Source organism: Chroicocephalus ridibundus, chromosome 3, assembly GCF_963924245.1.
Source record: "Chroicocephalus ridibundus chromosome 3, bChrRid1.1, whole genome shotgun sequence".
Lineage (NCBI taxonomy): Eukaryota > Metazoa > Chordata > Aves > Charadriiformes > Laridae > Chroicocephalus > Chroicocephalus ridibundus.
In genome coordinates, this window is record NC_086286.1 from 19901491 (window position 1) to 19915105 (window position 13615).

Genomic DNA, 13615 nt, shown 5'->3' on the forward strand with positions numbered 1-13615 from the left:
AGGTGGTAATAATCTCAAAACTAATCTTGTTTGCATGGCATGCCTTTGGCCAGAAGCAGTGTGCAAGAAGGCATGGGAAAACAAAACACCAGCTACGGGCTCATCTTCCCGTGAAGAGTTCTTAAAGCATAAAATGTCATTGTTCTCATCTTGACCTGGGTGCAGCTGTGCCGCGGTTGAGAGCCTCCCACCTGCACAAACCTGGTGTGTAAAAGGTAACGTAACAGTCCTGCTGTAAAACTCGCCTTGCCGTGGTTGTGTGTATCAGTTTGCATGGTTGGTGCCGTGACCAAGCTGCCGTAGAAGAGCTGATAGCGCCCTCTGAGTACGTGGCAAAACTGCGTCAGCCTTAAGGAAACAAACCATGTTCGTTTGGGTCTCCCGGTAGCAACAGTTCCAAAGAAAGGGAAAAGCGTAAAGGGAAAAGCAGCCTGGTGCTCCACAGAGCGTTTCCCGTGTGTTGGCGTGGTGCTGTCCTACCTCACAGGTTGTGTTGCTCTACGACCAGTGAGAAGAAAGGCCTTCCTGAATAACAGCACGAGAGAAGATGTTGGGTGACCCGCTTTGTTGTGAAAGTCAAGAGTGAATGGGGAATGCTATCTAAGCAAGGGACAAACAGTGCTGCGAGACCTCTGGCAGGAAGACACGCTAAGGAACAAGGGGTGAGCACCGTTCACTAGACCTGCGTTTCTCTCCCGGACTGTGGGGCTGATGAGGGTGGGAGGTGGACATGAAACTGCAGCTGGATGAAGTGGTCTGGTACGTGGGATCTCACCTAAGGCCATCCTCTATTGGAAGCGAGGTGTTTTTCACTTCCTTCATTTCTTCTAGCTTGTGCTATTTTTGTTCTTAATTGTTAAGGCCACATGTTTTAAATTAATCTAGGCTCTTCCCAGCCTACCTTAGCTTCCGTAAGGAACCGTCTGGGACTGGACTGGAATGTGAAAAATGTTAATCATATTCACCAGGGAAGTCTGAGTTGAGAAATACTTGGCGTCGTTCTTCATCTGTAAAACAAAAGAATTCCATTTTTGTTCCTCACCTGTTAAACCTTATGCGTGCTAAGTGAGGAGTAAGACAGCATCTTCTCAGTTGCACCATTAAAATTGACACTTGTGAAGATAACACAATATCACATGATAATGTGATGTTTCCAGCATGCCATTTGGGTTCCTGACAAAGGCTGCTGGGGGCATAGTCTGCGATGAAAATAAGATGAAACAAATAGCTATTCGGGGTTTGGGATGATGAGGCCCCCAAGTTTGCTGCTAAAGCATCTGATTTGGTAAAGGGTGAAGAGCTTGCAGTTGTATCATCAAGTTAAAAGAACGAAATATTCGTGTTCCATTAAGTATCCTAATGCGTGATGCTCTTTCCCTGTTAAAAATAGAAGATTTCTTTCTCCAAGGATTGTAATTCCCACAGGATGTGGAGGAACCTAATGCAGCCAGATTACTTGCGCTGTGCTTTGGCCGCGTCCCTCTAAAGGAAATAACCTCAGTCCCTTTTCTTGTGTTCAGATAGCTTTGGTGTATCTGTCCTGTGCCAAGCCTTCCTGTTGTGGCCTTTCACAGCCAGCTCCTTGGGCTAGAGCCACACATTAGTTCGGATAGGTTCTCTGCTCTTCCTCTTCACTGTTGCAGCTGCTGAGACGAGGTGTTAATTTTTGGCATGACTTATTTAACTTTCTCCTTCTCTGGTGTTTGTGGAGCAGCTGCAGACTGAGTGGGCCTTCCTGCAAGGGAATGAGTACTCTGCAGGAATGTGCCAAGGATCCAGCAGCTATTAAAAAGGCAAGATAATTAACCCTCTTTTCCAAAGCATCCGGGATCCAAGAATACAAATTAGTCCTGGCAGAGGCAGTGTTAGCAGTATTCAGAACGAAACACTGAAGTGGGCTTTGTAGCATGGGGGATGGCTGAGGTTGGCAGCTGCTGCAGAATACAGGATGTAATTATTCAATTTCATACAAGCCGTTACCTGTTTTGTTTATTTTCTCTTGCCACCTCTTCTCCTTTCCATTTGTGATCTCCTTCTTCAAGCTAGTAAGAAAAATAAATTGCAGATGTTTGTGCTGCATTCAGATTTAAGTGGGTAGTAGTCAAGTAAGCCCCCGGGAGTTACTAGTTGGAGTAGTTGCTTACCAAAACTCCCCTCCTGAATTTTCTGTCACTTAGGCTGTTAACACAGCCAACTATGGATATTTCAAGAAGCATAATTAGTTGGTGCTGTCTCTGTCACCTAAGTGTAAACTTCTGGCCATTTTTAAACTTAATGGTACAGATGCAGGGATTTGCATGTAATATAGATTATGCTTCTATTTTTCTCTTCTGTTAACCACAGCACTGGAACTGCGAAATCAGATTAAATTAATGGGCTTTAGATAAGCATCCTGTCGAAAGGCTTCAGAAGATCGTCTAAGAAATAGCCTGGTCAGACAGTCGCCTGGGTAAACTTTTTTGAAGTTACTGCATGGCTTCTGTCTGAAACATGGTAACCTAAAACTTTACTAGTTTAAAGTGGGAATCCCACTCACTGAGCTTTTAATTCTCACTTACCTATGTCTTTTTGGGGGGCACTTTAAATCCAAACCAAACTCCTGACTTCTAAGGATAGAGCTCAAACTGGAATATTTTAGTTATACTTAAATATGTTTCTCTTGCCCAGTAGTTCTGTGGAGGGTTTTCATCTTTTTGTTGTTAGACTTACGTGTGCCTTTTTAAGGATCCTTTTTGTGCCTCTGACGCTTCATTTTTGTGTCCTTTTGATGTGAAGCAACGAGAACTAACCACAGGATTTCGGATTGGGACTGTGCTATTGACTTATTTCAAAGTGTTTCAGAGTAACGTGTTCTCTAGTCTTGCTTTTTTCAGCTATAGCTTTCATCTAATAATAAAAAAAACCCCTACCCTAATAGTCTAAAGGACAGGATTCTCTCCGTGAAGAGCAGTAAGGTGATAATGCTTCCCCATGTCTTTGAGGGTATGGACCCCAAGCTCACAGCTAAGTGTGACCCCGCTGCTCTTGGTTTCTCCAGCACAGACACTAACACACCACTTATGTTTGAGTGTGGCTTCAGCCTGCCCCTGCCACTACCTCCAGCACCTGCATCTTTGATGCCCCTGTCACTGCAAAAAAAGAAGTGAAGCTCTTCCTTTTTATCTCCCAAAGCTTTGAAACAAAGCTTGTTCGTCTGTCTGTTTTCTGCACGTTCTGAAACTTCCTAAGAAATAGAGCAGGGATATTTGGGGATGCAGGCACAACAGGAGCTAATGTCACGCTTTTTGACTGCCAGGGAGGAATGAGTGATGGCTCCTGCCCTGAGACTGCCAGCACAACCTCCATTTCTTGTTGCTGGAAACAGACTCAGCTTTCCAGGAACTCTGCTTTGTAGACCTTCCCAGAGAACGCACGGCTAAGGATAAACCCCCTTTCATACTGAGGACAGAGCAGTTCAGAAACCCTGACGGCTTGGGTTCATCTACGGTATGTGTGTGGGGTCAGGATTTATGTTCCAAGGGGACAGTTGCTTCTTTCTTGTGGCGTGCTGCCATCCCAACAGCCTTGGCAAGGAGACCTACCTCCAATAAGCTGCTTATAGCTGACCAATGTTTGAGAGGGGCTAGTCTTTAAACTGCTTTAGAAGCAGTCACTTTCCACATGAAGCTGCTTTTAAGCCATTTTGCAAGCACTTACGGTGCTTCTGCCTTGTAGTCCTCTTGAAGTGATGATACTCCCCATTTCCCCAGTCGTTGTGAGACTGCCTGTACCTTGTGTTGGCCTGGTTCCTTTTAAAGACCGTGGAGATCGGTGTTCCCAAGTGTCACCCTCTTCTGTGCTTGCTTTGAGTTGTGTCTGAGGTTTGAGCTTAGGTCTGCCAGCTGGATGGTTATCTCCTGACCCAAGGAGGCTGGGAGTCTGCCCTGACACAGCAGAGCCCTAAAACCAAATTCCCCAGAGCTCCTAGTTTCCATAGCAGCTCAGGAACTTGTCCACGCTTGTCCTTGCAGCTCGGTGAGAAGTCTGTTTACCTTTTGCAAAACACGCTGCCAATAACCATGAATCAGATCTGTAGCTAGGGCCGGGCAACGCAGAGACCAAGCTGATAACCGCTGCATTTTTGCTTTGTGTCCTTTCCAAGTACAGACCAAGTTTCACTGCTGAGTTCTGAGGAAACGGCGGGTGGAAAGGCTGACGCTGTGTTCACAGAGGGAGATACTGTTCTTATCCGCTCTGTTAACAGGGACCTGACCAAAGAGAAACACGAAAGCGCACCTCTGGCTCCTGGTCGTGCCAGCAGTGCAGAACAACCGCAGATGCCTGTGCTGCTGGCCTGTGAAGCAGAGAAGCTTTAAGAGCAAGGCTGGTTGAGTTTTTGTAGACAGGTGTCTGGTAGACTTGCTGTAAAATGTAATTTTTTTTCATGCTCTTGAGGCAGCTTTGGGCTTGGTACAGGGCAGCTCCGTGCACCTGGCTTGCACACGATGAATGCACGAGGCCCGAGATCTTTGACTTCCCTGTTGTTTTCTTGCCAGTTCTTCCCATTTTACTAACGAAGGGGTGAAAATGGAGCAGTGTGCCCCTGCAGCCTGCTTGACCTTGGGGATTGCATCGGTCCTGAGAGGCACAGCCAACAGGCCTTGTCCTCCCACCAGTCCCCGCGGGAATGTCACTGGACTGGTTGTTGGAATGCCGGGAGCTGAGGCTGTGTGAACAACCTGCCCGGGCATGGGGTTTGCTGCTGGGCTGCGTGGGGCCAGGAGGTACCGGCTTCTGCCAGGAATCCAGTGAGAGCCAGGAGGTGAGGACGGTGAAGGATAGGGCAGCTATTGCCACGAAGGCATTTTTCAACTACTTCCCTACAGACCTTTCATGACAGCCTTCTGCCTCTCCTCCCACTCCTGGTTCCTTTCAGGGCCTGTGGTTCTGCCTGTAAATAAAATACTCGATAAAAAGGATGCGAAAATGGCTTTAGATGGCATGTAGTGCTGAATTCCCTTTGTGCCAGGCACAAAGCCAAGATGAAGCAATCCTGGGTTGCCCCGTTTATCTGAAATACCAAAGGCTGTCGTGGAGGAACAGGGCAGGGTCCTGTTCAGGGCTAAGCTCTGCTGTTGTTGGGCTTCTGCGGGATTTCAGCTGATTTGCCTCTCTGGACCACGCACCTGATCACCTGAAATGCTTCCTCAGCTTTTTGTTCTGTCAATTGAAGCAGGAAACTTATTTTTATTTCTTTATTCATTTTTTTAAATTGTTTCCTCTGTGTATGCAGCTCTCGCCTACCCCCCTCTTCCTGTGGTGGCAGAAGCTCCTGTCCTGAGTAGCAGCAAAGGTGGGCCACCGCTTGCCGCAAGGCGAACGGCTGACACTGTCCTCTTGCTGGTGTGTTCTTGTGGCGCTGAGGGCCAGCTGGAGCAAGGAGAGCATTGCATTCAGAAGAAGTGCTTGCTGTGGGATTGAGCTTCGTCCAGGACTGGTCTTGGGGTGGAATTCACTGCAGTGGAGACAATCTGACCTGGAGATCGTCAGGCAAATTGTGGACGATGAGTTCAGCCCCCAAGGAGCAGTCATAGAATGGTTTGGGTTAGAAGGGGCCTTAAAGTGATATTCAGTCACTTTGCACACACAGAATATTCTGAGCGATGCCAGATTAGGTGGAGGTGTAGGAAAATCAGACTTTGTGAGCTGCCTCCCCACCTCCATTGGGGCGCTGAGAAGCAGCAAATCTGTTAGAAAAGACCAGGTACAAGATGTTTGTGGTGGGGAGGGGTTACATCAACATGCACAGAACGCAACAGCTGACTACAAACAGATTTTTCTAGTAGCTGTGCCTTCTCTGGATGCAGAGAATAAGTTTTGCGGTTCCACACAACTCTAGTAGCTTTGATAGAATTCCACGGCTTTCACTGCTTTTCCAGTCAACTCATCTTGTCCTTTTCCTTATAAAGCATGAAAAGAAGCTACATCCTAGAATGGCCTGGGTTGGAAGGGACCTTAAAGACCATCTACTTCCACCCCCCTGCCCTGGGCAGGGACACCTCCCACCAGACCAGGTTGCTCAAAGCCCCATCCAGCCTGGCCTTGAACACCTCCAGGGATGGGGCAGCCACAGCTTCTCTGGGCAACCTCTTCCGGTGTCTCATCACCCTCAGATTAAAACACTTCTTCCTAATATTTAATCTAAATCTCCCCTCTTTCAGTTTAAAACCGTTACCCCTCATCCTACCGCTCCACTCCCTGATCAAGAGTCCCTCCCCATCTTTCCGGTAGCCCCTTTAGGTACTGGAAGGGGCTCTAAGGTCTCCCTGGAGCCTTCTCTTCTCCAGACAGTCCTTCGTAAGCATCTGTCTGGGTGCGTACCTGGTCCCTGTCTGTGAGTTACTCCCTGTCTCCAACATCCTCTGAGGCCTGGCAAACGAATTGGATGTGTTTGTGTCTCCTGGCTGCTTGCGGTGTGATCCCCCACTGCCCCCCGCCCCACCAAGGCTGGCCTCACCCTGGTTTACACCAGCATGAAGCAGGACCTTTTCTGCACAGGGGATGGATAGCATGAGGTTAATCTGAATTATGTAAAAGCGCTGCTATAAAGTGAAACGATGGTCAGCCCCTTCTAGTGGCCATGTGGATCCTTCTGTGTTATCTCCTCCGTGTCTCTTCCCAACTGGGCACATCCTGCATGTCCTCAGCCTCTGTCGCTCAAGGAATTGCAAATAAAATGCCTCCTTTGGCTCCTGCTTCCTTTGTGCCAGTCTCATCTTGGCTGGGACTTGTACAGCCTTTCCCGCTTGCGCTCGGGGCTTTCCACTGGAAAAGTTGCAGCCTGGATTGTCCCCCTGGGATGTCTCTTGGCCTGTGCTCAAGCCCTCCCTGGGCTGCGGGTGGAAGAGGCACAAAACCGCCTGTGGGTTCCCAGTGGGAGCAAAGGGCCTGGGCTTGTGGCAGCTGGGAGTCAGCCGTCTTCCCCCTGCCGGGGGGAAAATCGGGGACAGCTGTGCTTTTGGAGCTTGTGACCAGGAGAATGGCGACACGGAAGCCACTGCTTCTGTTTCTCTGTTTGTGTTTCTAGGTGGACAAACCAGGCTTTGGGTCCCTCTTCACAGGGGCTGGGGGTGGCAATGGGTCCTGCTGGGACATTGACCCTCCTGGGGCCAATGTCCCCCCCCCAGCCTGGGCTCAGGCTGGGGGCTCCCTGGGCAGCGCTGGCGGGGAGAGCCCAGCAGGGCCTGCCCGGATGGCCGGGGACAGCAGGTGGCAGCAAGAAATTCATATCCCCCCTTCTCTGAGTTCGGCGCTGGGGACCGCGCGTGTTGCCTTCTCCCTGGCACTTCACCAGGGGGGCAGGAGCCTGCAGCCCAGAGCTGGCTGCTGCGCTGGGGACAGGGACATCTGACACAAACTCGGTCGTCAGTCAGTTCTATGCTGCTTTTGGGTTGTCTGAGGCCATGGGATGCTCTCCCGCAGCTTCTGCACTGTATCACCAGCAGGGACGTACAAAGCTAGACACGCAAAAGGTACTCCCAGGTGCTAGAGTTTGGGCTCTTTTTTACCAGGATGGCTGCTCCAGCACCTGCGGGGCAATTTGCGGGGCGAGACATCTGTGAGTGAGGAGAAGGGACTGTGCAGAACAGCATCAAGGGCAGCAAGCACGTATGTTGCTGAGCACGGCTACGCTTGGAGAGGGCAGCGTGTAAGGTTGTTCCTGCAGAAGCCCATGGAACTCTCTCTGGGTTACCCAGAAACGTCCAAGTTTGAAAACTCCATGTCTGACTCTCTCTCCTGTAGCCTTGACAGCTCTGGGCTGTGAGCTAAGACATCTCTGCAACCCCTCTCCTAAGAGCAGCAAAATTGCAAAAGAACTCCACTGGATAACCCAGAAACCTGGATTTCATTCCACTTGTGTAAGCAATTTAATCTATCGGGCAAGGGAGGATATTTCATCCCTCTTCCTTGAGGGAGCTGATGTGCTTCCAAACACGGGCAAATGCCCTTGATACTTCAATAATAATGGATAAACGGCAGCCTGGCTTAGGAAGAACAGATCTCGCAGGACAAGCGTGATTGCTTCCATTGGTGACAGAATGGAAGAGTATCCAACAACCAAAGGCGTGACCAATGCCTACAATGGCCTGGGACCTCTGAGGAGTATTTGTCAAATAAATGCAAAGAGGTGCAGCGAGAGGCATGAGAAAACCGGCTGCCACAGTGGCACAAGAGGAGCACAGAAGCCATCGGGGTCCTCTGTGGGGCAGGACACCTGCCTCAAAGGGCTCACAAAAGGGACGTGGGGAGCCTGCAGGTTTACCTGGACGGGGGTCGACTGGGTCCGTTCCCTTTCCTCCTGGTGTTCCTCCAGGCTCTGCCTGTCCCACTTACCACGGCAGGGGCGCCTGGGACATAATGGCAGAGTTGGAGTTGTCTCTTCCTCCCTGGCTCCTTTGCTGGCTGGCGGATTGTCCCGTTGCCGAGCCGTGCGCCGTGGGCTCTGGCTGGAGCTCGTCCCCACACAGGAAGCAGCAAGCCCTGCCTGGTGGCTTTTTTTAAAGGAGGAAGGAGGCCTGTATCCTAATGATGCACTGCAGAAGAAAGATATGGGTAAGGGAGAAGCATTACTGCTGGTGGAGACTGCCTTGGGTCAGAGCAGGAGCCTGGAAAAGGCTTGGTCCCACCAGCCGTGTGCTGTCCCACAGCTGTGGCTGTTCTCTTGGATTCCCTAGCTTTATCTTCACCCCTGGCAAAGAACGAGGCCAGCTTCAAACTTCAAGGATGGAGCCAGATCGCTTGTACCAAAAAGAAAACAGTTGTTTTGATACCAAATAAACCACGTTGGTTATTTGTGGGGAATTTCCACCTTTTTGTTTTCCATCCTCGTTACACGTAACAAAAATTGGCTTTAAAGTGGGTTCCAGAACAGGAATGGTGCATCAGTCTTACAGCAGCCGTGTAGTGTGGTGAATAGCAGAGCCCGTTGGAAAGCCGTCCCTTTGCCCTCCCTCCTTGGCTTCAGCCGGCGCTCGCTCCTGCTCCGCTTTCCTTCTGGATTTGCTCTTTTTTGGTTTTCCTTTTCTCTGTGCTCCCTTCTTTCAGGCTGGGGCACACATTTCCCAAGCCCAGAGCCTGCGGTCACACTCTCTTCACTGTTTAACTTTGGCCATGGATTTTGTAACTCCCGGAGTGGGGAAAAGAAGAGGCAACCTCGGTTCAGCATTTCTAGCAACCCTCTGCCTCTGGGCCATGAGAGCCCCTGGCTCTGTGTCTCTTGCACAAGCTGCTGCGTACTGCTGATGGCACGGCTCTGCTGTCCCGTGGGGGGGACAGAAGTGACCCGAAAGTGCAGGGCAGCTGCCAGCATCCCCCCTCCCCAGGCAGCGACCGCCGTGACGTTTGTCCCGGGTGAGACACAGGGCCTGGGGTCTCACAGCTTTTCTGTGCCAGAACACCTCCCCTGCGCGTGACGCGGTGAACAACACCCCGTGCCACGCACTGGGGCAGGGTGTCCTTAAGGGTTAAAGCATCGCGTGCTCGGATGGCAAAAGCAACCGAGAGCTCCTGCCCTTTGAGCAGGGTAGAAACTCCTGCTCACAGACAGCCGGAGGAGCAGCCCGATAAACACAGCCACGGGAATACCTGATAAGGGAGCACTTGCACCCGGACACGCTCCTTGGGCAAACCCTTTGCCCAGAGCTGTTCATGCCGTATGGCGAGCGTTAACGTTCATGGTGTCACAGTGAGCGTGCGTATGGCGAGCGTGCTGCCATCCCTGACCCCCCCGGCTCCTGCGCTCCCAGCCTGGCCCCCAGCTGCCTCCCTGGGTTTGCTGCCAGCTCTGGTTTGCCATGGAGGCAAAGTGCAAAGGCGTCTCTTGCATCACACGGGGGGAGCGAGGGCCAGGCTGGGGCTGTCCCTGCCAGCAGGAGCACTGCAGGCCCCAGGAGCAGGGTCGGCTGCCGTGGCACTGGCTCACTTGCGATGAAACCGGGCACAGCCATGGCAGCTGCGGCCACACCGAGCGCGTTCCTCTAGCCTTGCTGCGCTCAGGCTGCGTCCCTGCTCCCCTTGGCTTTTTCCGAAGCCGATCTGAGACAGAGACCTTGCTGCCCAGCTGGAGCAGAGCTCTCGCACCCCTGGAAGGCTGAGCAGCCCCCAGCCCACCCGACAGCAGCAGCAGCACACGAGGCTTTTAAGATCCGAGGACCAGCTCCAAAGCAATTCCCTGTTGGCTGTAAATGAAGCAGACTGGCTTTGCAAAATCAAAATATTCTTAGCAAGCCAGAGCTGCTTCCTCCAGCTTTTTTGAGATTTGACTCGCCCAAGGGGAGGGCAGTTTACCTCTGAAACAGCCAAAATGTTTTCTGCATTAAAGGCCCAGCTCACCTCTCGGTGAGAGCACTGACAGCTTGTGCCATGTGTTTATAAGGCAGCTTTGGAGTTAATTGTTTATGTAACCCAGTAAAAATACACTCATTCATCCTTTTATTTTCTCCCCTGCCAAAGAAATTGGCGAGATGTGGTTTTGGGTGAGCTCTGATAGCTGGCTGCTGCTGCAGGGCGCCGAGGGGTCAGGCATGGTGGCAGCTCAGGGACTTGGCATCCCTCCGTGCTGCTTGCTAGGCATTGCAGGAGCAGCCCTGCGCCTCGCTGCCTGTCATCTCCCATCTCTGGCACACGCAGACCTCAGGCTCGGTAACGCAGCACCCCGCTCCTCAGAGAGCATCACACCTCTTTAGCCCCCTGGTTAATGCTTAGACTTAATTACATCGCAGCAGCTGGCTCCCTGGCCCAGCTGTGGAAAGAGTCACAGATTTTAAATGTCGGATTCTCTCATCTTGCCCTTTGAACCTTTTATTTGCTGGGGCTGTTGGTAAACCGTGTGTTCCTAAGCTTAGGCTGATGTAAAATCCTCTATGGACTGCTGCATCCCTGAGCAGGTACATCTTCAGAAGTAGTACAAGAGCAGCGTTTGATGTAAATTGGCATGTATGGCCGAAGGCAAGAGGCTGATTTCAGCTCAGTTTGGTGTAGAATTGCCACCCAATTTATCCCGGACTCATAAAAGTGCTGGTGGGAAGGGTCCTGTGGAGGTCTCTGATCCAGCCAGCCCTCAGAGCAGAACTGTTGCCAACACCAGGTCAGAGCAGCTGGGGCTCTGCAGAGACAAGGCTGAAAAACTCCCAAGGACGGAGACCCCTCCTCTCTGGGTACGTGTCCCAGGGTTGCACCACCCTTCTAGGGAAGGAGTTTTTCCTAATGCCCTGCCTGAACTGGCCAGGCTGCAATCTCTGCCTCTTGCTTCATGTTATATTGTCTTGACCCACTGGAAAGACTTTGGCTCCATCCTCCCTGTATCTGCCCTCCAAGTCACTGTAGACTTCCACCCCTTCCCAACTAACCAAGCCAGCCTTCTCCACCTCTCCATGTAGGCAGCGTCTCCTGACCTCAGCCAGCCGGGTGGCCCTGCTGGGTCCTCTCCAGCTTCCCAGCAGGTCCATGCGCATTCTGGAGAGGCTGTTCACAGCCACCAAGACCTGCTGAAAGGGGATGCTTAGAGCTGAGGCAAGCTGAAGTCAAGCTCAGAAATAAGCTCCTTATTGCATCTGCTCAAATAAAGCTTCAGGAGAACCTGGTTGTAATTGATTTCTGAATGAGGTGGGTCTGAACCAGCTGGCAAGTGCCCAGCAGTGATAAGCAAGGCCTGCTCATGCCTGTCTCCTCGCAACATCACAGCATCCTTCTGACTGCTAAGGGCTACAGACCACTGCTCTGAACTGTCTCCTCAGACACATGAAGGAGCATCTTCCAGGGAGCAACACAGTTGGGGGACACCACCAGTACAAGGCTGATGTGCCCCAAGCCCCAGACTATGTTGGGTTCTCCAAAGCAGCAGACGCTTCTTCACTGCCTCCTGGGCACTGCCCACCCCCACTGGGGCAAGTCCAAGGGGCTTGGGTGCTCCCAGACCCCAGAGGCAGTGTGGCTGCACCCCAGGGCACTGTTGGAGCCGGCTTGCCCTGCCCAAGGCTAGTTCATCCATCTTCACCTTGCCGGCACAGCTCATCCTAACATGGAGAGGTGAGTGTAGTGCTTTATTTAGACAGATACCAGGGAGCAGGGGGGCTTTGCGGGGTCAGCCTGGGTATTTTGGCAGGGTCTGGGCTCTGCACCTGAGCCCTCGGTGGGGAATTAGCCTCCTTCCTCTCCTCCCCTCTGTAGGACTGGGATGTTCCTGCCCAGAGCTCCCCACTGATCACTCCTCTCTGAAGGATGGTGTCAGATGCCCAAGGCTGCTCCCCCGAGGTCTGAAAGATTAGACTGGAAGTTTTCAGGGTGGGAGATGTCCCAGGGCTGAGGTCAGGGACAGAAATGTAACGTCTGCCCCGCTCTGTTATACAATCCGCTGTTAAATAATCGCTTGGGGTTACTGTGCCTGCCAGGTGGCTGCGGCTGATGGTGGAGCTGCCTGGAAAGCCGGCCGTGGTTTGCAGGACGGCTCTCCCCCGGACAAGGAGGAGAAGAAGGAAAGTGCTTTTGGGCAGTCGGAGCTTTTGCTCGGAGCTTTCCCAGCCTTGGGGTTCCCATTGCAAGGTGTCTTCTTGGTGATGCAGGCACCAGCCTCTCAAGGGCACAACCTATTTGTAAAGCCAGCGGCCTGATGTTCACAGTGGGGAGGTGGCTTTGGCCACTGCTTATCTGCAGGATGCTGTGGCTCCGTGGGCACAGGCACGGACCCGTGCCTGTTGCTGGGACACTGGTGCTCCCGCTGCACCTTGCCCAGGCCTGGTGGAGACCCAGCGTCCATCCAGCACAGCTCTGTGTCCCCCAGCCTCATGGCTGCTCTCTGCGTTTCATAAAGCTGCCGCGGAGCCCCCATGCAGAGGCTACTAGCACGTAGGGATCAGGCCGGTGCAACAGTCCCCAGGCACTAATTTTGGGTGGTGCTGCCCACCTGGGACTGACACCCATTTAACAGCACGGTATTAATGATTTCAAAGGTGCTGCAGAACAAAGTAGCCAAAATGGGCATGTGGAGGACATGGGGAAGCCTGTGGAAATGGCTAGTGATGATCCGTGCTGGCTGCAAAAGAGCAGTCATTCAAGGGAGCTGGGTGATTTGTCCTAGGAAAGACAGGCCATGTCCAAGAAAAGAAACCACAGTGGTGGGGAAAGCTCCCAAAACCTCCCAAAGCAAGGCTGGGAAGCAGCCACACTGCTCAGAGCTGCCCTGGGGTCGCCGTCCCCGAGCACACGTTTACAGCTAACTAGCCTATTTTTGCTGGGTAATTTCTTCTTATTAAGGGTTTTTGGCAGGTGGCTGTGGTCCCCTGAGGGCAAGGGAGAGCAGTTCAGTACGAGCAACGAACTGGTGCTGGGCAGGGTGAGTTCCTGTTGTTTTCAACTCAGAGGGTGGGTGGGAGATAGAAAGGCTGGGGGGTGGCTGGATGGCACTAAGGAAGCTCGAGTTATCCCCTGCTTGTGCTTCCCCCCTGGAACGCTGTGCTGGCAGAGCAGGGCATCAGCGTGGCGCCGTGGCGGTGGAGGAAAGATGCTCTGGGCTTCTCCATTTTGCTCTGGATCTCCCTGCACAGAGGTCAGGGTATGGCAAGCTGCGGGGCTGTGCCAA